The sequence below is a fragment of the Macrobrachium rosenbergii genome, chromosome 47 (genome assembly GCF_040412425.1).
Source record: "Macrobrachium rosenbergii isolate ZJJX-2024 chromosome 47, ASM4041242v1, whole genome shotgun sequence".
NCBI lineage: Eukaryota > Metazoa > Arthropoda > Malacostraca > Decapoda > Palaemonidae > Macrobrachium > Macrobrachium rosenbergii.
The window spans coordinates 38183095-38209602 of record NC_089787.1 but is presented as its reverse complement, the minus strand read 5'-3'; the positions used below and the strand labels follow the sequence as shown (position 1 = coordinate 38209602).

The window sequence follows — 26508 nt, the reverse complement described above, 5'->3', positions numbered from 1 at the left end:
CAGAAATTGATTCAAGATAGTCAGGCCAGCCTGAAGCGGCTTAATCCAGTGGTCTGTTTATTTTTTTAATGTAACTAACTTTGTTAATAGGTCTTTCACCAAAGATTACTTTAGTGCTTGCCGGCTAACTTTTTCATTGTACTTACTGTAATAAAGCATTCACTGGAATTTACTATACTATAACGGGTTCAGCATTGTCAGGTTTAAAATCAAATCAGTTATGGAAATTTTGTCTGACTTCATTTTTATCTAATTATTAAATTTTTAAACAACTGAATTTTAACTTGATGGTCTGCAAAGGTACATGATAACAAAAGTAATCATCATCATCATCATCATCATCATCATCATCATCATCTCTCCTCTGGGAATGGTTAGGGTCACTTGTTGATCAAATGGTCTGTCAGTTACACTTGAGTGTGTGTTCTGATGCTATTGACCGTGTCAAATGCCAAGTTGATGGTTTAGTTATGTGTTTTAGGCTTTTAATACTTCCTGTTGAGAATATTGGCTTTTAGATATGAATTTGGATCAGATTGTTTCCTCAGAAGCTAGTATTATGATTACTAATAAAAAAAAAAACCCTGTTATTGAAAAATGAAAAGCCTTTTTGGAATTGCAATACTATACTTGGTAAAGACATGCTTTATGGAAATTTTATCACTGGTAAAATTGAGTTATTGTATAAAGCAATGCCTCAATCATGTTCATGGTATGTTTATAAATACTGTATAATTATAGGGAAGAACCAGATAATTACAGGAAAAGACACTGATGGATGTATTTTGAAGAACAGACATTTTGAATTTGCATATTTCAGTATAAAGCATATGTTCATGTACCAGTTGTTCATTTTTATGAATAATGTATTATTTTTTTTCTTTACTTTCATTCTTTACAGGTTTATCTACTGCAAAGTAACAAGTTGATGCATTTGAATCAGAAAAATCCAGCTCAGTCTCCACTTCCCATACACATACCACTATCACTTTCACTAAAAAGCACATCAAGCATATGGTTGGAACTCGAGGTTGGTGTTGTGATCCTATTTTGAAGGATATTGTTATCCTTGAGTTTTTAGTATTTGAATGGTAGATTTTTATAACCAAGCCTTAAATAGAATTCATGTGCATAATTACACTTCTGTATAAAAATGTTTTGTTCAAGGAACTTTTATTCAAATGAACATTAACTAAAAAATTATAGAGTACAGTATATTTTTTACAGAAGAATTTATATTTTGTTTCTTTTTTGTGTAGATAACTTTGGTAATTCATATTTTATTTCAATAGCAGAGTTACACTGACTTGAAATACTAATGTCTTGTTCATTTCTCATGCTTGGCCAAGAAAGCATGAATTTGAGATTATTTTAAAAAGCTTTATGTTATGCCTTTTTCTTTTGTAGCTACATGGGTCAGCAAACATATTTATATGAACTACAGTCATTGGCCTTGTAATGCAAGTTTTTTAAAATTAATTATTGAACGTAAAAATTCCAAGATTTTGTTGATGTTCGAAGGCCTTGATTTTAGTGTTGTATTTTGTGAAAACAAGTTAAATGTAATAAGTTAAATGTAATACCCAGCAGTGTGGTTTGCAATTTACACTCTTTTGGAATGGTAGCATGTCATATTATTCTCTAAAAGGTTAATATTTCATGGAATTATTTTCATCAAACTTGTTTTATTCATTTTTATTTTATCTCATGGTGACAAATTACTTTTTTTTTTTAGTGACATCACTATTTAACACACTCTTAGTTATGTTGAGTATGAAGTGTGTGTACAAAGTCTTATATTCTACATGTCTTAAGTACACACATTCACAACATTTTCATTGTATTCTTAAATTTTGCAAAATTGATCCCCATATTTTTTTCTATTCATGGAACAACAAAGAGTTATCATCATTACATCATATTTTCCCTGTATTTATTAAGACTTGAATTGGTTCTCTCATCTCCATAGTCATCTCACTTGAACACTTTCTGCTGAATTTCAATCTTGCCTATCTCTTTGCTTTCTCTCCATGATTTTCCACCCCTCGTTCCCTCCCCTGAGGTCTGCTTTGTGCAGCAGTTCTAAATTTGCTGTTCTCATTATGTACTGTTCCTCAAACTTGCTGTTCAAATTATTTCATTTTTTCTGAGGTTTTCCACCCTCTGGACACCAGTCCTTTCTGCAAGTTTCTCATTTGCAGTAAATTTGTTTTACCACAAACCCATTACTTTTATGTTCATCACTTGAATTCCCTAACACATCATTCCACTGTAGAAAAAAAAAAAAAACTATCAGGTGGCTTTGGTATAATGGCTCATGAATATAGGTTGGCACATGACCATACAGTTTTTTATCCCTGGTTGTTACCTGACTTGGTGGCTGTGTCTGCCAATGTGCCAACAGCTCCCAGAGATTCCCAGCTTGTGGAACTTCAGAATTTCATTGTGGTGTTCTTCATCCCTAGTTCTAATGAAATTTTCTGTGCTAATTGTCAAGTTTTTCAGTGACACCTCAACATACATTTGCAGAACATTTTGAAAAGAAAACCACAATATCATTGCCATCATGCTTTACACATAATAACTGATCCCACCTTCCAGCCCCAGACAACCTCGAAGACAACAATATTTGGTGCTATTTCGAATATTAACCTACTCTTGTAATTTAAGTACAAGGAATTATTATACAGTAAACCCCCCGTATTCGCATTCGCACGATTCGCGGACTCACGCATTCGCGAGTTTCTCTATGGAACATATCTATCCATTATTTGCGGAAAATTTACCCATTCGCGGTATTTTTCACTGAGAAATATTCACTAATTACTGTATTTTCATATAATTTTCATGAATAAATGCACTTTTTGTGATAAAACTATTAAAATACTCAGGTACAAGCATTTTTACAGGGTTTTCCTTGTATTTAAACTATCAAAATGGGCAGTTTAAAGTGTTTTTAGAGGGGTTTTAAGTATTCGCAGATTTTAGCTATTCACCGGGGTGTGTGGGACGCATCCCCCACAAATACGGGGGTTCACTGTAACGCCTTTTATTGTCACTCGCCTAGCCAGATATCTTTTTATTTACTCACAATGAGATAAAAATTTTTTGGAGGTGAAACTTACCCTGTATCATTTGCTTTAGCTGCGACTACTTGGCGCAGGTTCAACAAGTTTTAAAATTGAAACAGTCGTTATTCAACACTCCCGATATTTACCCCTACTCTTTGGAGGGTCAGAGTAAGACAGCAATTGCTTTGGTTGTCATTCTTCTCTTGTCAATGAAACTAGGCAGTTGTGTAGATAAGTGTTTTGAATTTGGGTTTGTTTTTCTTGGGTAACGAATTAGATTGTTTGGATAGTGGTTTGTATTTGGCAATAATGTATAGGTTCTTCTTACAGTTTTTCCTATCGAAATCTGTTAGATTTTGTAAGGTAAGTGGTTGTAAGACCAGACTGGGTTAATTGAAGTAGGATACTCATGAAATATGCATTGATCATTGAGGGGTGAATTGTAATTCAGAAAACTGTTGTGATCATTACAAGGATTGGCCTTTTGAACAGATAGAGAAGATGATAAATTGCCGAATTAGAAGAGACAAAGATAGACCAGTGATGGACTTGGAAAGAGAGTAAAGATACAGCTAGTCTTGAATCTAGGACTTCTTCAGAATTAACTCCTGGTCAAGAAGATAAAGTCCATAGATTCTTCTCTAATGGATATAGACCTTCTACACCCAAAATGTCAGCTCAGGTTGGTTTTGATGCAATCAGATATTGACTTGGCTGAATCTAGAATTGAATTTGTGTGTGAAAATTTGAGGCTTTTCGCATCAAATGTATCTCGTGCATTGGCATGAACATATCCCTTTGTACCTCTGGCCACTCTGTGGACACAGCTTTGCCTGTCACCTTGGCACCCCTGCCAACAGGCCTGGTAGTCCAGGGGTTTCCAGACGAAGACTAACATCCCGGGATGTTCAAGGACTGTGCCCTCTGTCTCCTGCCTTTGTTTCTTGATCCTCCATGGACAGAATTAGATTGTGGTCACATAAAGAGAGGTATGGTAGATCTGTATCTTCAGTAGGTCTAGATCTTTGTGTTTTATGGTAGGTCTAGATCTTGTGTTTAACCCCATTTTCCCATGGTTATTTTAGCGATTCATCTGAGCCAGGTAGCTGATCACGATCCATAGTGAGTGCTGCTGTTGTGCCTGCAGCCGTCGCTAGGAGCCATGAGTCTGCAGGCAGGCAGTCAAGTGGTAAATGTTTGCGCCAGTTGTTAAATTCGATGCCTGATTATCCAAGTTTTGTTTTTGACAAGGCCACTGTCATGTCTGTGTCCAGGCTTTTGTGGCTTTTATGGACTGCCTTTCAAGCTTAGGCTAAGCATGCTAAATATGTACATTTGCCCGTTAGTCCATTGGTTTCTGCTAGGCGATCAGGTCCATGGAAGGCATCAGTGAGTTTGTACAGGCATCAGCAAGTCCACACTGGCACCAGTGCGTCCACATGAGCGTTAGCGAGTCTGCATTGGCTTAGCGAGTTCACACATACGTCGACAAGTCCAAACGGCCATCAGCGAGTCCACACGAGGCGTCAGTGAGTCCGCACAAGGCATCTGTGAGTCCACACAGTGAGAGAGCTGTCAACTTTCTGGTAGATGGATTATGAGAACGTTAGCACTTGGTCTTGTGAAACTGTCTGGTTTTGGGGCTACTTTTGTCATTGATGGAGAGGACTCTTATAGACTTAGCTCTTCCTGACAGCATTCTCCTTTGCCTCCTATACAGCAAGAGAAGCATTTAGATCTGTCCCCTCAGTTTCAAGGAATTGGTTCAGTAGTGCTTAGACGGATATCTGTCTAAGCAGTTCTCTCTTTAAGCTATCAGTTTTGTACTTGGGAAATTTTACTCAATCGCAAATGTTTTGCGTACAAGAATCTCCTCTTAAAAGTCCTCTCTCTTGTCTCCCTTGCTGCCTGCTAGGAAGACTATGGTGTATTGAACAGGAGATGTTTCCCCTATCTCCTGATCCAGCTTTTTTTTTCCATGTTTTTCCAGCCAAGAGAGGCGCAATGCTTCTGCTAAGTTGCATTTCTCGACGCAAGAGGCCGAGGGTATACATGAAAGTTTGGCTGACACCATCGAAGCTATGTCCTTTAGTGAATCATGCTGAATGCTCTTTAATAAGCCCTAAGGGTTATTTGCTTCCATGGACAAGTCATTTCTTGATGCGATAGGGTGAACTGTCTCATGTCACTAGCAACCTCAAAGTTCAATGGGAGAGCAGCTTATGCTTTCTGCTAATTCCTTCAGTCTCTCTCCTGAGCAGATAGCCATTGGTTTCAGCTCATCCCTGTGGGAAGATAATAAACGACAAGCTATCCATGTCTATAGCTGCTGAGATGGGGAAAACTAAAATACAGACGCTACTCTACTTGTGAGAGAGTTACGTTCCTAACGGCCATTTTGTATCTTGATTTATTCGTAAGTTGGTTTTTGATATGTAGGGCATAATTTTTGTTGATATTTACATTCAAATTTTGCTCTTTGTGCCAATTCTGCTTGTAAGAATTTTTGCAAAGAAGAAAAGAACAAGAAGAACCTGTTCCTTTAACCCTTAAGGGATGGGTTAATTATAATATATCATGCACACCCCTGACCAGGCAAACTTTAAGGTTGGCCAATTTAAGAAAAAAACACATCAATGGAGAGCAGAAGATATATAAATTTACATGGTGTAAGGAAAAAAATTCTAAAACACGTTCTCTACCTTCCACGGGAAGTTGAAGGTGACTATTTACAACACTGTGTGGGACCTCTTTTTACAAAACAGGTAAATTTTACCAAGTTATACGTTTTTCTAATAATTTATTTGATTTTATTTTGTAAAATTATAATTACAGCTCACACAGTATCATAACAGATAAGAACTAAAATCATTAACAAATTCTGAGTATATTTGTAAAATATTTACATAAATTTACTGAGATGGTGAGATGCAGTAACTTTTTTGGAGGTATACATGTCGTTTCTGATATTTCTTTGCACTTTTCTTTGCAAAATTATAATTATAACTGACATCATATCATAAAAGATAAGAACTAAAACCAACAGCGGTCTTTAGGTATATTTATGAGCAAATAAATAAAAAGACGTCATGGGAGAGAGAGGAGCAAGACATCCCCCCATCAAGTACAGTAAAGAACAATATTGATCTCCCTGAGATGCCCATTGACTGAGCTGAGCAGAGTCTAAAGTTGCCTCCAATCATTTATGGACCATTGAAGTGATGGAAGCTCTTTCATGCTGGATAGAGCAAAATCGTATGGCACATAATATTAATACTCAAATGAGGATTCCCGTCCATCACCCAAAACCTATTATAGATACTCACATGAGGATTCCCGTCCATTAAGGGTTAATCCTTCCCTGATTATCCCATGTTCTCATGATTAACTACTGTATACAGTAATACCACGAACTTGTGCGATTCGAGTTGCTCAAATTCAGAGACACACGAACTTTTCATTGGAACCTAACTAATTGTCATACACAAGTTTTTCACAGACACGCAAGCATTTGCGAATACTAAGAAACCCTGCAAAAGTGTTTAATTTTTTATGTAATTTATAAGTTTTAAAGCTTTAATGGGTAAATTGAATAACATTAATTATTAAAAGTACAGTAAACCCCCCGTATTGCCGATCTCACGATTCGTGGACTCACGTACAGTGAACCCCCGTATTCGCGGGGGATGCGTCCCATACACCCCGCGAATAGGTCAAATCCGCGAATGCTAAAAACCCCTCTAAAAACATTTAGAACTGCCCATTTTGATAGCTTAAACCAAGAAAAACCCTGTAAAAATGCTTATACCTGAGTATTTTAATAGTTTTATCACAAAAAGTGCATTTATTCATGAAAATTATATGAAAATACAGTAATTAGTGAATATTTCTCAGTGAAAAATACCACGAATGGGCGAATTTTCCACGAATGATGGCTAGATATGTTCCACAGAGAAACCCGCGAATGCGTGAATCCCCGAACCATGAGAACGCGAATCGGGGGGTTTATTGTATTCACGGATTTCTCTGTGGAACGTATCTACCCATTATTCGCAGAAAATTCACCCATTCGCGGTATTTTCCACTGAGAAATATTCACTAATTACTGCATTTTCATCTCATTTTCATGACTAAATGCACTTATTGTGATAAAACTATTAAAATACTCAGGTAATGCTCGAGTTATGATAACTCACCGTACGATAATTCGATTTTGCAATGGAGTAAGCAATTAATACCGATAAACAATATTGTTTATAAAATATTTTTAAATTTCGCGCAGGTGCAGGCAGCAGCTTAATCAGGCAGTGAGAGAGACCAAATTATGATACAGAACTTTTCCTCCATCTCATTATCCCATCTTCTAGTTAAAAAAGTAAAAGAAAATTATAAAAGTATTGTTAGTAACGTTATACTCTTGCGTAAGTGCATACAGCCATAAACAACCGACCGAAAATCTTTTGTTTTGCTTATAACCGAATCTGATAACAACAGCCGTTTACCTGGTATTTCAACCATCGTACGGTAATAAACAGTTACCGTAGCTTATAGCACAAATGACGTTAAGTAGAATAGGACTGATATATTTTTACATTATACCCTTATTCAGTATGGATAAAAGATCGTTAAGGAAATATACTGCTAAATGTAAGCTGCAAGTTGTAGCTGAAGCTGAGAAAACAATGTTCAAGCTACTGACTATACCCTTAATTATTGTGCATTGGCAACATGGATGAAACTCGATCGTAATTAAAATTGGAGAGAAAGTATTTTAATCAAAACTACTGAGCATGAAAAACACATTACTGTTATTTTAACGCCGATAAATGATAAATACGTAAAGCTCGTATTATGATGAAATCAAGTAAAAATAGCGAATGGAATCTTGAATTTTTTTTACACAAAAGAAACGTCCCCAAATGGCCATCATCATCTATTAATGAAAAAATAAATTAATTAATTCACAACGAGACGTATTTTAGTTGTATTTTGACTTAAAAACACTTGGTATAACAAAAAATAAATAAAGCATCTAGAGATTCATTTACGCTAACTAGAAGCAAGAAAAGCGCTCTGAACTGAATTAAATACGGCGAAATAAACGCTGCGCAAGCAATTTCCAAACCAAAATGTTGATCGCTATTACCGCAATTTATAATACAAAAGCAACATAAGAATATACTGTATACAGTATTGTTGGATACAGTGAATTAAGGCATAGCATTTTCAAAGATGCATATTCGTTATGTCAACGTTTGTATAATACGATATGTGAATAGAGTACAGTATAATGTAGGCTAAGCTACCGTATATGCATATAGTGTACCATAGTGTAGGCTAAGCTAATTCTTGCTATTCAATTTCTCTTTGCACTGAATTATCATAAGTCACTTTGCATGAACCTCCAGAATTAGCTAATGTTAATAATTACTAATTTACTATACCATGTATGTACAGTATAGGTATACTTTATAGTGTAGGCTAAGCTACCATATATTTACACATGGTACCGAATACCCTAGTGTAGGCTAGGCTATGTTGGAGATACGTTTTGGTATTTCTTACGTTTTTTCTAACAAACGATTTTTTTTTTTTTCCATCTTCTAGTTAAAAAAGTAAAAGAATGATAAAAATATTGTTAATAATGTTATACTCTTGCGTAAATGCATACAGCCATAAACAACCAAGAAACTGTTTTTTTTTTTGCTTATAACCGAATCGGATAACAACAGCCGTTTTACCTAGTATGGTAATAAACAATTACCATAGGTTATGGCGCAAATGACATTAAGATGAATAGGACTGATATATTTTTACATTATACCCTTATTCGGTATGAATAAAAAATCCTCAAGGAGATATACTGCTAAATTTAAGCTGCAAGTTGTAGCTGAAGCTGAGAAAACAATGTTCAGGCTGCTAATGACTATACTGTAAATTATTGTGCATTGGCAACATGGATGAAACTCGATAGTAATTAAAATTGGAGAGAGTATTTTAATCAAAACTACGGGGCATGAAAGAACACATTACTGTCATTTTACGCCGACAAACAATAAATACGTAAAGCTCATCTTATGATGAAATCAAGTGAAAGTAGCGAACGGAATCTTGAATTTTTTTACACAAAACAAATGCCCCCAAACAGCCATCATTAATCGTCATCTATTAACGAAAATAATAGGTAAATTAATTTCACAACGAGACGTATTTTAGTTATATTTCAACTTAAAAACACTTCGTATGACGAGAAATAACCTTGTCCCTTATAAATAAAGTATCTAGACTCTGGACATTCATTTACACTAACTAGAAGCAAGAAAAGCACTCTGAACTGAGTTAAATGCGGCGAAATAAACACTGCATAAACATTTCCAAACCAAAACATTGATGATCGCTATGATCGCAATTTTTATTAACAAAAGCAATATAAGAATATATACAATATTATTGGATACAGTGAATTAAGGCATAACATTTTAAAAGATCCATGGAAAAGATGCATATTCGTTATGTTGACATTTGTATAATACGACATGCGAATATAGAATAGAGTACAAAATGTAGGCTATGCTACCGTGTTTGTATACAATATACCATAGTGTAGGCTAAGCTAATTCTTGTTTGTTATTCAATTTCTCTTTGTATTGAATTATCATAATTCACTTTTCATGAAACTCCAGAATTAGCTGATATTAATAATTACTACAGTATACCATGTATGGAAAGAGTATACTTTATAGTGTAGGCTAGGCTGCCATATATGTATACAGTACATGGTACCAAATACCCAAGTGTAGGCTAGGCTATGTTGGAAATATGTTTTGGTATTTCTTAAGTTTTTTCCAACAGATGGTTTTTTTTTTTTTTTTTTTTTTTTTTTTTTTTTTTTTTTTTTTTTTTTTTTTTTTTTAAACCTAACCCTATGGTAAGTGAGATAATACCTGTACAGGCAGTCCCCGGTTAATGGCGATCCGGTTTTATGGCGCTTGTCTAGCGACGAAAATCAGCAATTTTCGGTGCCGAAAATAGCTGATTCCCGCTTATTGGCGCCGATACATATCTAACAGAGGCGTCAATAACCGAAAATCGGCGCTTTTTGGCGCCAATAAGCCCCGAAAATGGTCAAAAAGGCAACAGAAATTGCCGATCTTCGCTTAGCAGCGATTTTCGGTTATCATCACACCCCCAGAACAGAACCCCCACCGATAACCGAGGACTGCCTGTATAAGCATTTTTAGTTTGTTTTGTGTTTGAACTATCAAAATAGGCAGTTCTAAGTGTTTTTAGCTATTTGCATGGGGGTTGGGGGGCTCTGGTACGCATCCCCTGCGAATACATGGGGTTTACTGTAATAAGTACTAATTTTCAAATAATATATAATAATAATAATAATATAACCGTAATGTTATTACAAAATTCGTATGATACGTATTTTAAACAAATATCTTTCCCTTATCTTTTGAGAAGAAGCTCAAAGGCAAAGCTGTCAGACATGTCACTTGATCATGACAAGATGGGGGCGTGTTGCTGATTAGCGGGTCAAAGGTTTCTTACGTAATTCTCTCTCTCTCTCTCTCTCTCTCTCTCTCTCTCTCTCTCTCTCTCTCTCTCTCTCTCTCTCTCTCTCTCAATCATAGTTAGTGCAGCCTACATACAGTGAACCCCCGTATTCACGGGGGGTGCGTACAACCCCCCCCCCCCCGCAAATAGCAAAAATCACTTATAACTGCCCATTTTGATAGTTTAAACACAAGAAAAAACCTGTAAAAATGCTTATACCTGATTATTTTAATAAGTTTTATCACAAAAAGTGCATTTATTCATGAAAATTTTATGAAAATACAGTAATTAGTGAATATTTCTTAGTGAAAAATACCGCGAATGGGCGAATTTTCCGCGAATAATGGCTAGATATGTTCTACAGAGAAACCAGTGAGTGCGTTAGTCCATGAATCATGAGAACGCGAATACAGGGGTTTACTGTATTACTGTTTCTCTGTAGTGTACAGTAGATAATTTTAAATTGGTCTAATTTTACATGTACCATCTACAAACTATAAATGCGCCATTCTAAAACATAGAGCATTTCAAAACAAAGAGAAAGAGACAGAATAAAGTTTTTAAAAACAAGGTTGAGAAGACTTCTAAAAAGAGATCGGTGGAATGAGGGGGAGAGAAATAGTATACTACTCTCTACACTCTCCTATATTCTTACGTCAAACATTTATTTCATTTTGTAAGGGTAATTTATTAAGCTAACTTTTAAATGAAATTACAGTAACTTTAATTTCATTTAAAAGTTAGTTTAATACTGAATTTCCATCTTTTGATATCTAACGTAAGAATAATCTCTCTCTCTCTCTCTCTCTCTCTCTCTCTCTCTCTCTCTCTCTCTCTCTCTCTCTCTCTCTCTCTCCCGTAATAATTCAGAAATAATTTAACTTGATATTTCAAGTAAGGGTGATTCTCTCTCTCTCTCTCTCTCTCTCTCTCTCTCTCTCTCTCTCTCTCTCTCTCTCTCATAGTTAGTGCTCACACATTTTTACAACTTATTATTTCTCTGTACGTCTCTACCTGTACAGTAGATAGTTTAAATTGATCTAATTTTACCTGAACCATCTATGAAGTGTAAATGCGCTAGTGTGGCAAATACGTTCTAAAACAAAGACATAATAACTAAGAGTTGTATTAGTTCAAATAAAAAAACACTTCATTGTTCATGAAAAAGCATTTCAGAACAAAGAGAAAGAGACATGGAATAAAGAAGTTACTAAAAAGAGGTTGAGAAGACTTCTAAAAATAGATCGATCAGAAGGAGAGAGAGACAGAAACTCTCTTCCAACTCTCTATTTTTATGTCAACCATTTATTTATTTTTTTAAGGGTAATGTATTAAGCTAACTTTTAAATAAAATTACAGTAACTTTTTTTTTCATTTAAAAGTTAGCTTAATAATTTGGGAGCATGATTAAGGTCATATTTAGTGTTTAAGCTCTACAAATAAGCATTTATTAACATTTTTTAGAGACCATAACAAACTTTCGCGAAAATTCGCCTTGCACGAGGGGTTCTGGGACCTAACCTCACATAAGTTCAGGGTATGACTATATTCTTCTTAAACCACGAGAATATTTATTAATACTCTTAAAATATTCCTACTTATTTCCACCTTCCTGATTTAATGCAACTACTTTGCCCTGCTTTTTACAACAGGCTATTCCAAAGGCCATGGGAGGTTGGAGGCCAGTCCTAGACATACCCAGGCTCAATCTTTGTCCAACTGTTCCCCTTTTTTCCATAAAGTCAGCCTGCAGGGTCTTTAGCCGCCATGGAGAAATATGCATAGATGTTTACAGCGGACATAAAAGATGCCTACTTTCATGTCCATGTTCACCAACTTTCAAGGAAGTTCCTGCACATTGTTTTTGGAGGAAAGACCCATCAATGTTGAGCTCTTTGTTTTGGGGTGAGTTCCATGCCCCAAGTTCTCACTAGGGTTCTATCCCCCTTCTGTATCTTTGCGAAGTCCAGGAAGGATTGCCTGAGGGCAAGAGAGCTTGCACTGGGCTTGGCAAAAGCCTAGACTTACTAATAAATGTCACTGAGTCATCTCTGGAACTTACATAAAGAATGACCTACCTGGACATGGTGATTGATTTGGTTTTTTCAAGGTTTTTCGAACGCAAGCTTGAGTAGTTTATCTGTTATTAATCATGAGAGAATTCTCCTCAGGGAGCATGCCCGCTAATGCTGGTTATATCTCTTAGGCCACATGTCCTATCTGGAGAAGCTGGTTGCGGATACTTGGCTTTGGATGATACCTCTTCAGTTGCACTTGAGAGGCACTTGCATGGAGAGAGAGACTGCCAGACCATAAGTAGTTGCCATGGAGCCAAGAACTGATCCCTTACCTTCGTTGGTGGATGTCCATAGTAGTGCTTCTTGCAGGGAAGTCCCTAGAGTCCCTGAGCCCAGACCTCTCACTGTATTTAGTTGCCTCGGATGAGGGTTGGGGTTATGGTTTTCAGGAACCAAGTTGCGTCAGGGGTGTGGTCGCCTGTGGAAGCAAGTCTTCACATTAACTGCAAGGAGTTGTTGGCTATCCAGAAGGAACTTGAAGGCCTGGATGAGCGGTGTCCAACAAAGTAATTTCTGTCTTCTCAGACGTGACTTCTCTGACTTCTCTAAGAAGGCAGGGGGTCATGAAGTTGGATAGCTTGGTAGCCATCACCAAGGATTTAGCCTCTGGACAGTGGAGAGGAATACTGTCCATTGCCCCAGTATGTGCCTGGTTAACTGAATGTTTTGGTGGACATGTTAAGTCACCCAGGACAGGTACTCTACCATGATTGATCTTTAGTTTGTGAGGCGACTAGGAGATTGTTTGGCCATCCCCTCATTGATATCTTCACAACGAAGCTGAATCATCGTCTCCAGCTGTGTGTTTCCCTAGTTCTGGACTCTCAAGAGACTGTGCAGTTGATGCTATGGTTCAAGATTGGACAGACCTATTAATGTATGCCTTCCTCATGTTTCTGCTGTTGAAGGGGGTGCTCAAGAGTTGAGGGCTACCAGGAACACCACCATGATTCTAATCAAGCCTTGTTGGCCGAGGAGGCATTGGTTCCCAATCATTCTGGAAATGTCGGAAGTTCACAGACAGTTACCTCCATGGGCAAATCTGCTTCATCAGGCGGGGACAGGGAAGCTTCACAGAAATACCAGTGTGCTTTGTCTAACCACATGGAAACTGTCGACAAGGTTCTCACCTCTAGAAAATTTGCTATGTCGCCTTGGGACTCTTTCCTAATGGAAAATGGAAAGTCCACTGATTTCTTGTTCAATACAGTGGGAGCTTTATAGATCATGGTGTAAGTCTGAGTGTATTTCCTGTCTTCTCACCAACATTAACAATATAATAAAGTTCTATTCTTCTTGAGAGATACCAAAGGTTTGTCTGTTTCCTCCATCAAGGCTATAAATCCATGCTGGCTTATATATCAAGGCATTCTGGATTGGGTATTTCAAGAGATTGACTTATGTGAACCCATTCGCTCATTTCAGCTGGAATGCTTAAGGTTTTGCTAATGCTTCTTTTATGGAACCTAGACGTTGTCTATACCTCACAAGTCCTCCTTTTGAACCTCTGAGTGAGGCTTCTTTCAAGGCTCTTCCTTAGAAAACACTTTCTGGTGGCCTTGGCTTTGGTCAAAAGAGTGAGTGAATCACAAGTGATACAGTAAACCCCCGGATTTGCGTTCTCACAATTTGCTGACTCAGCAATCCGCGGAATTTTCTGTGGAACCTATCTATAAATTATTCGTGGGAAAACTCGCCCATTTGCAGATTTTTTGGTAGAGCAATATTCAGTATTTTCATATTGTTTTCGTGACTAAATACTGTACTGTATGTGGATAGGCATTTTATGGTAAAGTAAGGGTTTACAGTACTATTTTTCAAATATTAAGTTTAATAAGATTAAATATTAACATTAAATAATAACAATAATAATTTTCTCTCTCTCTCTCTCTCTCTCTCTCTCTCTCTCTCTCTCTCTCTCTCTCTCTCTCTGAGATGAGAGAATTTTTATGCATATGTAATATGTATGTTTATTTGTTTTGTATGATAAATAAATGATTTACTAATTTTCAGATGTTAACATTAATGCAAACACAGCAAAATATCAATTCATTAAAGAAAATATATTGAATTAGTAAGATTTTAGTTCAATCCATAATCTTTTTCTGTATCCGACTTAGGGGAAAGGCGTAACTGTCATAAAAAAAAGGGGGGTTATCACCTGGCTGAAGAGTCTGTCTCTCTCTCTCTCTCTCTCTCTCTCTCTCTCTCTCTCTCTCTCTCTCTCTCTCTCTCTCTCTCTCTCTCTCTCTCTCTCTACTGATCTAGATTATGTTCTTTGTATTCCATATTTCCCTCTCACTTTCTCTCACTCTGAGATAGATTTTTTATGCATATGTAACATATGTTTATTTGTTTTGTATACTGTAGTTGTATAGATAAACGTGATGTTACTTTGTTATTAATTTTTTTCATATTTTCCATGCTATAATTACAACATTTATGCATTTCTATAGTAAATTACATAAAATTTTAAAATAAAACATATCAATTCCCAGTCTTCTCCGAAGCTTGGAGTGAGGGGCGGGGTGTAATGTAACTGTCAATTTATCTTGATATATTGACCTCGAATGGTAGAAAATGTTGCCCACTTGGTGGTCAAATAGTATGTTGCCCACTTGTTCAAATAAAATAGCTACGAAGGATACTGAAAAATCTCTCTCTCTCTCTCTCTCTCTCTCTCTCTCTCTCTCTCATGCCAAATGATACTCAGAATTGAGAGATGGGTAGATATATATACAGTAGCTAGATAGGTAGAAAGGGAGATTGGTTAATAGAAAGACAGACTCTCTCTCTCTCTCTCTCTCTCTCTCTCTCTCTCTCTCTCTCTCTCTCTCTCTCTCTCTCTCTCTCTCTCTCTCTCTCTCTCTCTCCTGATCTAGATTAAATATTTCCTCTCACTTTCTCTCACTCTGAGATAGATTTTTTGCCATATGTAACATATGTTTATTTGTTTTGTATACTGTAGTTGTATAGATAAACGTGATGTTACTTTGTTATTAATTTTTTCATATTTTCCATGCTATAATTATAACATTTATGCATTTCTATAGTAAATTACATAAAATTTTAAAATAAAACATATCAATTCCCAGTCTCTCCAAGCTTGGAGTGAGGGGCGGTGTAATGTAACTGTCAATTTATCTTGATATATTGACCTCGAATGGTAGAAAATGTTGCCCACTTGGTGGTCAAATAGTATGTTGCCCACTTGTTCAAATAAAATAGCTACGAAGGATACTCTCTCTCTCTCTCTCTCTCTCTCTCTCTCTCTCTCTCTCTCTCTCTCTCTCTCTCTCTCTCTCTCTCTCTCTCTCTCTCTCTCTCTCTCTCTCTCTCTCTCTCTCTCTCTCTCTCTCATTGGCTGGAACAGTTAGAAGTACGTACGTATATATTTTTAAGGGTGAAATGCTTAAGATCTCATTGAAATATTAATAATGTAATTTCAAAGATTAATACAGTAATAGGATAATAATTGAAGGTATACATTTGGTATTTGAACTTTCAAGATAGGCAGTTATAAGCATTTTCAGTGGGGGTGTTAACTATTCACAGATTTTAACTATTCACGGGGGTTTGTGGTACGCATCCCCAGTGAATAGGGGGTTTTACTATATCATCATTAGTAGGATTTTTACACACTGGAGCAGAACAATCTTTTTTGGCATCCTTTTGTGCTGAGAATGATGTCACGGTCAAAACTCTGTAGAAACTCTAATGCCTGAGGAAGAGAGCTAATTTTTTGCCCTGTTAGGGTTCTGCGGATTTATACGTCCCATCTTAAACTGTTAAAGGAACAATTTAGGACCTATTTTGTACCGTCAAGAATCCTGAAATTCCTATGTCTAGAATGCCATGGCTTTCTGTATTAAGTCCTTAATCCTGGAAGCACACCATGCAGAAGGTTGTTCCCAGTTGAAGGTGAAACCCCATGATATCAGAGCAGCAGCTATATCTGTTAGTTTTCATCAGCACCTCTCACTAGACCGTCTAGTTTTGGCAACGCAGTGGAGGTGTCGTTCGGTGCTGTCTGCTAACTACCTGAGGGTTGTCAAGATCCAGCAGAAAGACTGCCACACACTAGCACTTATAGTTTCGTCAGGGTAGATTTCTCTTGAGTTTTCCCCTTATGTGTTATGAACAGGTATAGCTTCTCGCTATCGAGCTCGATCCTAGGTAAGTTGGAACCATATGTATTGGAGTTCGTACTTGGTAATATCATAGTCTACTTTTTGTTTTGATTGCAGTGTTATGCTTAGTTGTATTTGCTTTGTTTCCCTTAGGTAAAGGCAAACAAAGTTCATTAGAGTAATTAAATAATGTTGGGCTTACATTGCAGGGCCATTGCTCCATGTTGCAGAAAGCTATCCAGAACTGGTAAGTTGCCACAGCAACTCGGGTAGGTGGTAACTCTTTAGGGATCATGTGTAGTTGTGGTTTCAGCTCCCATTAGCTCTGTAGACCTGAGGCACAAAGGCCTAACGTGCCATTATCTCAACTAATGGCTATATTCAGGGTCCACTTTCCACCTCCTACAGTAGTGGACCTCACCTGATGATCCTTAACTGACAAGCACTGGCCCTGGGATTTTATTCATCAGGTAAGCAACAGTAAGTTTATTTCTAATATCCGATAATTTGGTTATAGGGAAATCTCTACCCTCCTCAAGCACACATTTTTTGAGTTAGCAAATGATACAGGGTAAGTAATGATTTTTATGATAAAATAGATTTTTTAGGTACTTATCTCTATTATTGACATCCCTTCTTCCCTCCTCTCTTAAGAGATTAAGAGAAGAATAACAACCAAAGCAGTCGCTGTCTTACACCCACCCTCCAAAATTGGGGGGGGGTGACTATCAGAAGCGTTTGTTAGTGATTGCTTTAATTTTAACACTTGTCGAACCAGCACCAAGTTGTTGCAGATAAAGCAAATAATAGATGGTAAATACCTAAAAAATTTATTTTATCATAAAAATCATTATATTTAAACTACATTGTTCATTTTTGTTTGATCTGAGTAAACTTTGTCATAAGCTTGTCATTTGTGTGCTTGTGTTGTTATGTAATCGATCTAAATAATGTGAGGGTTCTTTGTATATACACAATGAACTTTCAGATACATTACTGAAGAACTGGTGTGAATCTTTATCACACAGTAAGCCAGTGATATCAAACACACTGATTTCAGCCTGTCACTAGGTAGCTACTATGTGTATTGCCACATTTACCTAAAACCTATGTTGGTAAATGGACAGATGGAATGATATAGAGTACAGGCTACTGTTGAACTGAGCATTCTGTTTTCTTGTATAATTTGTGATTTGTGTGTGTTCTTGTCTAGCTTCTCTTAAGAAAAACTTGAAAAAAGACAATGGGAGGGACATGCATTTTTGTAGGTACTTCATGTCTCTTACTGGCATTGACCCACACAGGTGATGTGTTTCCTGTAGGGGTGGGATTTGTTCTCACCTTTCCCCTTGTAAGGAGTGTATTGATTGATCTCCCTTTCAGTTGGAGAAGTTTGGTAGATGGAAGAAATTGAAGTGTTCGCTGGGAGGGAATACTCCTGTGGCAACTCATCTAAACACTTTGAGTTCTTTTCCTGCCCCCTTATTTTTCTTCACCTACCTTCTTCACATACTACTCCATCTAGGTTGGGGGAGGGGGAAAGGTTGCACAAGGGTTGAAGGGAGCTAACCATACTCTTTCTTTTTAATTTAAATCTTCAGCTGGAAACCCTTATGAACAGAGTTAGCAGATTATAAAACAAAGAGGGCTCTAAAGGTAAATCAGCCTGTGTAGATAAACTAGTTGAAGGAAGAGGTGATAAATAATTAATTAAGAGGGAATAGAAAATAAAATGATACACCTGAATTCATGAGACTTCAGCAGAAAGCGGGAACAAATTTGTCCTTGCTTAAGCATTTGGAGATCAGAAGACTTTACAACTGCCCAAGGAAAACTATTCCAGCTTAGTTGTATTCAGAATTCCTAGCAAACTCAGCAGTATTAAATCTGAAACTAGAAAAGACACACTACGCGTTTGCAGCAGCAGCCTGCCTAGTGTTGCGAGGAAAAACAGCTAGGTCAGGTATAGAAGACTGCAGAGGATATTTGACCTAGTATACCTTTTATGCAACAAACATAACGAAGTCACTTTCCTCTGTTTCACAGGTCAACATAGACCCTGTGAGGACATTGGGAGGGTCAAAATCTGTCTGCGCCAGAACACTCGCCCTTCACTATCTGAGCAAAAATGCTTAGCAATAATTTTCTGTGGTCGCTTTGTGTAATGTATGGTAATGAATTTGGTGTCACTTTGAAGCTAAAGAGTTGATCTTTACCAAGATATGTCAAGAAATGTCAAAAAATAAAAAAAAAGTTACATCTTGTGTAAGATTTTGTTGTAATGAAGACATTTTTGTTATTCTATTAAAAAAATTCTCAAATTGGAGAAAAGAGATATCCAGTTTCTGTGTACATGGTTTAAAATATGATAAATTGTTTTCCCAATAAAACAATTTCGAAATTTGCCTGAAATCATAAAATATATATTAGTCTCCATGACAAGAATGAGTATTCATATGTGCCTTATTCAAATTTCACTATGATGCTTTTATGATTTTAGGCAAATTCATTAAAAATGATCTTTTAATAGCTGTAGCCATCATCAAAATCTCAGGAGGTTGATAAATGGATGACGACTAAACATCTTTAGAATCTGAAAGGGTTAAGAGTTGGTAAAGCAACCTTGGCTGATGGTATAACTTTATCCAAGAGTGTGAGATGAGAGTCAGCACATGAAGACCAGACAGGAAAATAATACTTCAAATTAGAAAGGAAAGGAGATAAAATACTTAGAGATAACTATCACACTTTGAGTTTTAGAAGGGTTAAGCTTCATGCTCCAAAGCCTACTTACTCATGAATATGTTCCAGATCTCTAATCAAGGATTCTCCAACTACAGATCTAAGGCATGGAGAAGGAACAAAAGCTAGAGGAAGAGCATATGCGATCAGTTTGTTTTTCAGGCCTTGACCTGTGCATCTGACTCAGTGGGGCCTAGTAGGGCCTCAATCTGTGTACCCCACTTACATCCATCTACCTCTACTAAATTACTTGAAGTTCCATGTTTGCATTCATCTTTGGTTGAATACTTGCAGATGTGGCTTTCTCTGAATATCTAGGGAATGCATCTGCTGCTTTTCTTGACCAAGGCTAAGGAGGATTATACCACTGATGCTCCTGCCACTTCCAATGGAGATGCTCCTGCCACTTCCAATGGAGATGCTCCCGGACTTTCTTCAGCTGAAGCTGCTGTTGTTGCTTATTGTGTCAACCAGTCTTCCAGTGTTTGAGGAGAGCAAGGGGAAGAGGAGCAAGAGCTGCCCTTCCACTTCCTCCTCTTCTTCTTTACCTACCCTGTGCAGGAGGAAGGAAAGGGAAGTCCAGAAGGGCCATGACACTTGAACACCAGTTGATGATCAATAAGCTGCTGGCCAGGCTAGTATAGGTCTCACTAAATGCCTTCAGTACACTGTCCTGGCCCCCTCCATCTTGGATACAAGGATTGTTCCCAGCTCTCTGAACTGCATTTCTTCAGAAACACACCTGGTTGAGTCAGCATCTCCAGCTTGCTTGGCTGACCCCTGGTCAACTGATCAGGACCACTCAGCTTTTGTGAGTGTAATAATCTAGGAGGGTGGGGGCTTTCATGGCTCTATGGCTCTACACCTGGCTCTGATTTCATTGATAGAGCTTACCCTGATTTGCATTCCTAAAGTGAGACTGTCAGTCAGGTTGCTGTGTTCATTTGTTGCTCATGGGGTTTGGGCCAGGTTAATGGTATGATCTCTGGGTGAGAAAGTTCCCTGCTATCCAGCATATAAGGCATGCTTCATCCCCTGTTGTTGACATGCCAGGGGAGGTTCTACATCCTGGAAGACTCCAAGACTACCCTCCCAACAGTTGGACTTGTCAGTGTGCTGACTGACTTGACGTCCTACCCCTGCAGAAACTGACAAGATACTGTACTTTCTTCTTGGCTTCAAATTCACGGGCCATGGAGTCCATTGCCATGGCCCCTTTCCAGGCTGCCTTGTGGCTTGACTTGTGGTTAAACTTACTAGCAAACTTTGCCATTACAGATTTCTCATCCCAGTTTGAGAGGACTGAATTCAGGAGGTTGCTGGTGTCAGGAGGAAAGGCACCAACGTTCTTCTCATGCCAGAATGACAGTATGTTGATGGACTTTGTCATCAGGAGACCAGATGTGGTCCCCTCTCTTTTTTTCGATGCAGATTTTGGTGGAGAGTAGTCTTACTCTTCAGAACAGCCCAGCAGTGGGATTGAGTTTGAACCACTGGGCAGTTACCTTCCAACATCCCAGGGTTTTGAGGGTGACTGTGGCTAAACTTTTGGGTGCAGCCAAGCTTTCAGGGCCTGGCTTGGGGAGGAAGCCTATTCCTCCTAAGTCCAGACCAGTAGCCGAGTCGTCGTCTTCTTGAAAGGAGGGGGAGCCTTCCCAGTTCTTTTGCTCTCCTTCCTCAGCCATGGCTAGGAAAGGAGGGGAGGGGAAGAATAAAGGAGGAAGTTGTTGAGGTTGGCAGTCCTCCCCCTCCTCAGCTGCTATGAATAGGGGGACGCCTGTTAAGTAATCGGGCAGTGTGGCAGGGACAGAAGATGGAACCTTGGGTAATTGCTTTTCTTTGGAATGGTTACCAGATTCTCTGCAAGGATGGTCGCCCAACCCTTACTCTCTCACCAGTGCTCTTCCAGGCATATGTTCTCTAGTCCTGTTGGTGGAATGGGGGAGATGATGGAGAAAGGTACTTTAGACATTGTAGAGGACCAGCCTCTAGGACTTTACAATCGCCTTTTGCTGGTGAAAGAAACTAGTAGCTGGAAATTGGCCATCAACCTCAACCCTCTGAACAAGTTTATTTCAGGATGGAAATTGCATCTTCAGAGTTGGACTTCATCAGAGAGAGTGATTTCATGCCTTCAGCAGACCTAAAGGATGCATACCTCAAGTATCCATCCATCAGAACTCTCAGACGTACCTTCACTTTGCAATGGAACTGTCTACCAATTCAAAGTTCTCTGCTTCAAACTGGCAACAGCCCCAAGGTGTTCACTTTCATGTTCACCTTGTTTTCAGCATGGGCCTATTCACAAGGCATTTGCTTATTGTGTCACCTGGACAGTTGGTTGGTTCTGGCATCCTCCGAGCTGCTGATGCTCTGGTACTGAAATGGCATCCTCTCATTTGCCAAGAACTGGGGATCTTAGCAACATACTTAGGGTTGCTCATAGATTGGGCAGCAATCAAGTCTTTCCTTCTGACTCTTGTGTAAACAAGCTCATGGAGATAGTAACACAGTTACTGTCTTGATGAGAACTACCAGCTCGGCTTTGGCAGAGCGTCCTTACACTTGAGGATAATAGTGTACATTGCCATGTAATAATTGAAGTGAGAGAATAACAGTCTGCCTCTTCAAACAAAAATATCTGCAATGCTATAATTTTCTTCAAATTTGGACTTCCTTCTCAGGTGTGAAGAAAAGGAGTTCCACGATAGTTGCACTGCTCCAGACCATGGAACTTGTACCTCTGGTGACAGGCTAAGAGCCCTTGGGATCCTGGAAATGTATGTAGTGATGGTCCTCCTGTACCCATCCAAAAGAACACAGACTACCCAGGGCACTGCTCCATGACTCTTGCCACTTTGCTCAATGGCATGACAGGCATCCCTCTCTATTCTCCTTACCCCTTTCCTAGCCAGAACTAGAGGGAGGTTAATAGTTAGAAAGGTTTCTGTCCATTCCAAGAGGTAAAGGAGTGGGTTCCTCATCTTGGTTGCATTGAGGGGAGACCTCTCTTGTTACCAAACTCAGGAGGCATGTGTACCCCTAAAGGCTTGGCCATGGTTCCCTTTGTCACCCTCCAAGACTTAATTGCAGAGAACTTATCAGTAGCACAGATAATGAGGGCAGGGCCCAGACCACCACCTTGTGACCTGTGGTGCTTGCTCAGTTGCTTGTGTAATCACCAAAGGTCCTTTTAAACAGAAAAGTATATTGCCTCCTCTTTCATCCCCTCTCTCCCTTTGCAGGGCCAGCAACTCAAGCCAAGTATAGCTGGACTGGAATATTATGAGGATGCCTACTGAACTGACCAACCAGTCTTGAGCTTCAGTGGATGAGATGCGAGATTCTCCATTCTCCTTTTTAACCCTTTCACTTATGACCCTTATAAACAAGTCTGTGGGAAGTGGCAGTGAGTCGAACAGTTGGTGTGAAAATGTTTTTACGTTTCTTTGTTCAGTGGATAAGATGTGAGTTTCTCCATTTTAATCCTTTCGCTTATGACCCTTATAAACAAGTCTGTGGAAAGTGGCAGTGACTTGAGCAGTTGGCGTAAAAATGTTGATACCTTTCTTTCTTCAAAGACACGTAACTGACAATTTTCAAGGTAAATTGCTTAATTTTGTTTCATTTTGCAGCAGAATGATTGCCCATAAAATCTTAGTTTTTTTTTATCCATAGCACACCCAGATAAATTACTAGTTATTGCAAGAAAATTATGAAAAAATGAATGACAAAGTACCTTCACAATTTCCATAACAAAAGGGACAGTCACCCACATAATACTTGAAAAAACTCCATACTTTTTTTTTGTTCAGAGGTGTAGCTACAACAATTTTCAAGGTAGACTGCTCAGGTTCGTTTAATTTTGCAGCTGAATGATTTATTGCTCTATACATTGACATAAAAAACTCACCAAAAAAACTCGCCAAAATAACTTTATGTAGGTGGAATAATAAGTATAAATTACAGTACAAGAAAATTTTGCACTTTTCCCCCAAAAAAACTATTTGCAATAGTCTTCATTTTTAATCCATAGCACACCCAGATGAATTACCTAGTTACTGCAGTGCAAAAAGAAGTTATTGTAGCAAGAAAAATATGAAAAAGTGAATGGCAAAATAGGATCATGTTTTCTGTAAGAAAAGCGATATGCGCAAAAACTATACCCTTTTTTCTTCAAAGACATCTAGCTCCGACAATTTTTAAGGTGGGCTGCTCAATTTTGTTTCATTTTGTATCTGAATGATTGCTCTATACACTAGCATAAATCCCCCCCTCCCAGATTACCTATATATAGGAATAATGAGTACAGTAAAAATTACCAGAGAAAACTGCACTTTCCTCACAAACAATTTTGCTAAAAAACTATTTGTGATAAAGTCTTTGCTTTTTGTACATAGCACACCCAGATAATTTGCCTAATTTATACAATGCAAGAGTTGTAATTATACAATTAAAAATATGAAAAAATGAATTAAAAAGTAGCGTAACATTGTCCATAGAAAAAGTGGCACTCAGTCAGGAGTTTGTCCCCCCTCCTTTGTATAAAAAATATCAGGAACACTCACCAAAAATTATCCTCATCCTGGCTGCTGGTTTGTGCAATTTTTTTTAATTCTTGTGTACGTCATAAAAAGTGAAGGACTTAAATTTGGATGATGTCCATATCAGTCATCAGTAAGCAAAAGGGTTAACACGGGAAGGCAGCAGTAGAACTGTATTAAGAACCCATCAGTTGTATTTGCCAGATTTAGCTACCTCAACTTGTGTCACCCTATATAGGGTCACACTTGTTCTGCAGGAATTTTTCTGAACAAGATCTCATAGATATAACATAACCAGGCTTAAGGCCCCCAGTGCTCTTGTCATCTTTGTCTGACTGAATAAGAGGGTACAAGAGTTATTGGTCCCTTGCTCATGATGGTGACTGGGAATGTGACACTTCCAGGTGTAAATGAAGTTCCCAGTCAGTTGAGAGACAAACGCCACCGAAGGAGTGGTTTTCTATGTAAGAGAGACAAACGCCACCGAAGGAGTGGTTTTCTATGTAAAAGGCAATGGGTTTTATTTCTCTAAGAACAAATGAAGTTTTGAAAATCATTTGTATTTTTCCTAAATATGACAACCAGTCTGTTATCATATTTCCCACATCAACTGCCCTACTGTGTCCTTGATGTCAAAGAAAAAATTGCTTGGTGACAGTATTGACTGGAAGTATTCCCCCACTCAGCCCCCTTAACCACCAATTAACTACCTTGTCACCAAGTTTCAGTGACTGATTCCAGCATACACTGAGGAATGCTCCTACATAAAAGGCTAAGGTTTGTAAATCTAGGAAAAATACAATGTACTCTATAAAAATATATTTTAGTTCTTTACTACAATCAGTAAACCCAACATTCTTAGAGTACAATTTGCTTTTACCCCATAAAGGCTGACAACAGACAAAAAAACATTTTCAGGCTCAGGTGATTTAGGTGTTCTATTGAAGACGAGCTGTATTGGAGGAAGCAACGGAGATAACCTAGAACTAATAATTTTTTTTTTTTTAGGTGAGGAAAACATTTAAATTTCTATATTTTTTTCCAGGCACAAACTATTTTCTTGCTTCCATAAATTAAGGTTTTGCCATATGAAAGTGACTACAGTACATGAGAGCTCTTCCTAGGTAGGGATTATAGTCGTTTGAACTCTTATATCACCAGTAAGCTTGTTTCACCATAGCAGTAAGATAATGCAGATAAAGTAATTTCCTTTGGCAGCCAGTTTGCCACAGCAGAATTTAACGAACATCATAAACTGCAGTTATTGTAGGTAAGTATATCAGTGAATCAATGTTTATTCATTTTTATTGATTTTATATTCAGTTTTAAAACAGTTTTTAAGGCACTATGCTTAATAGAATTTCAGTGCCTATTAGATGTCACTGGGATTCAGCTGCACTTTCTTTCCATCTTTCCATTATGTTGAGACTTGCATAGTAAGTAAAACATTTGCTTCCATCTTTGCATGGAAAAAAAATGCACAAAATCATTATTATAAGAGTTTAGTTTTTTATGTTATGTATTAATAAATGCATGCAGATACTTTTCATGGTTGTTGAGCTTTTATTTACTTAATAGTATATTAAATTTTTTTGTTCTATTACCATGATATTGTAATGGCACGATATAAAAAAAATTTGGCCCATATGGGCAGTAGCTGGATATAATACAAATTTTTTTACTATGAACAGTGTAGCATATAGCATTAGTACTCTGAGTGACTTTGAATATTGTAAATTATTTCTACAGGTGAAAGTGTATATAAAACTTCTGAATAAAGAAATTAAATTAACACCAAGGTTTCACTTCCACAGTTAGATTGAACTGGAACGTATAGAAGTAATTTACATTGAAGACAAGAGCAAATTTTGTAAACTGTTTAAAAGAATGTCTTGAATTTATTTAATATTGCATTCTCTATTATGACTTGATTTTTTGAAATTTAGGATGTCAAGTCAAGTACTTGGGCAGGTTAGGTTATTCAGCGCTAAGACAGTAAAAATAGGGAGTTGGAGTAGTTGGACTGTATGGTAATAACCAGTTAACAAATTACAAGGATCTAAAGGTGAATCTGGGGAAAACCTGATACTGTAGTTGCAGTAAGAAGTAATAATCAGATGTTGGACAGCAAGATTGAAGAAAGGAAGTGGGAATGGTGGTAAAGTAAATGGCTGGAAAGTGGGTGCAGCTTCAAACACCCTTGAGTGATGCCTACAGTACACAACATGTGGTGCACTGGTGGCCCTACCTCTGTATGGGGTTCCTAACTATAATTTTGAGTTTGAATGTATTCATGATTTTTGAAGGGAAGTGTACTAATGTTCAGTGTTTTCATTTCCCAAAACCTGCCTATTGTGTATCTTTTTTTATTTTTTGTGAA

General features: G+C 37.7%; 1 long non-coding RNA gene across 1 annotated transcript; it reads left to right on the top strand.

Annotated features, from left to right (window-relative positions):
- Positions 1–899: 899 nt before the first annotated feature.
- Positions 900–25920, top strand: LOC136830779 (uncharacterized). Its single transcript, XR_010850745.1, has 2 exons — positions 900–1030; positions 25174–25920. It is a non-coding gene; the product is annotated as an uncharacterized lncRNA (long non-coding RNA).
- Positions 25921–26508: the final 588 nt, after the last annotated feature.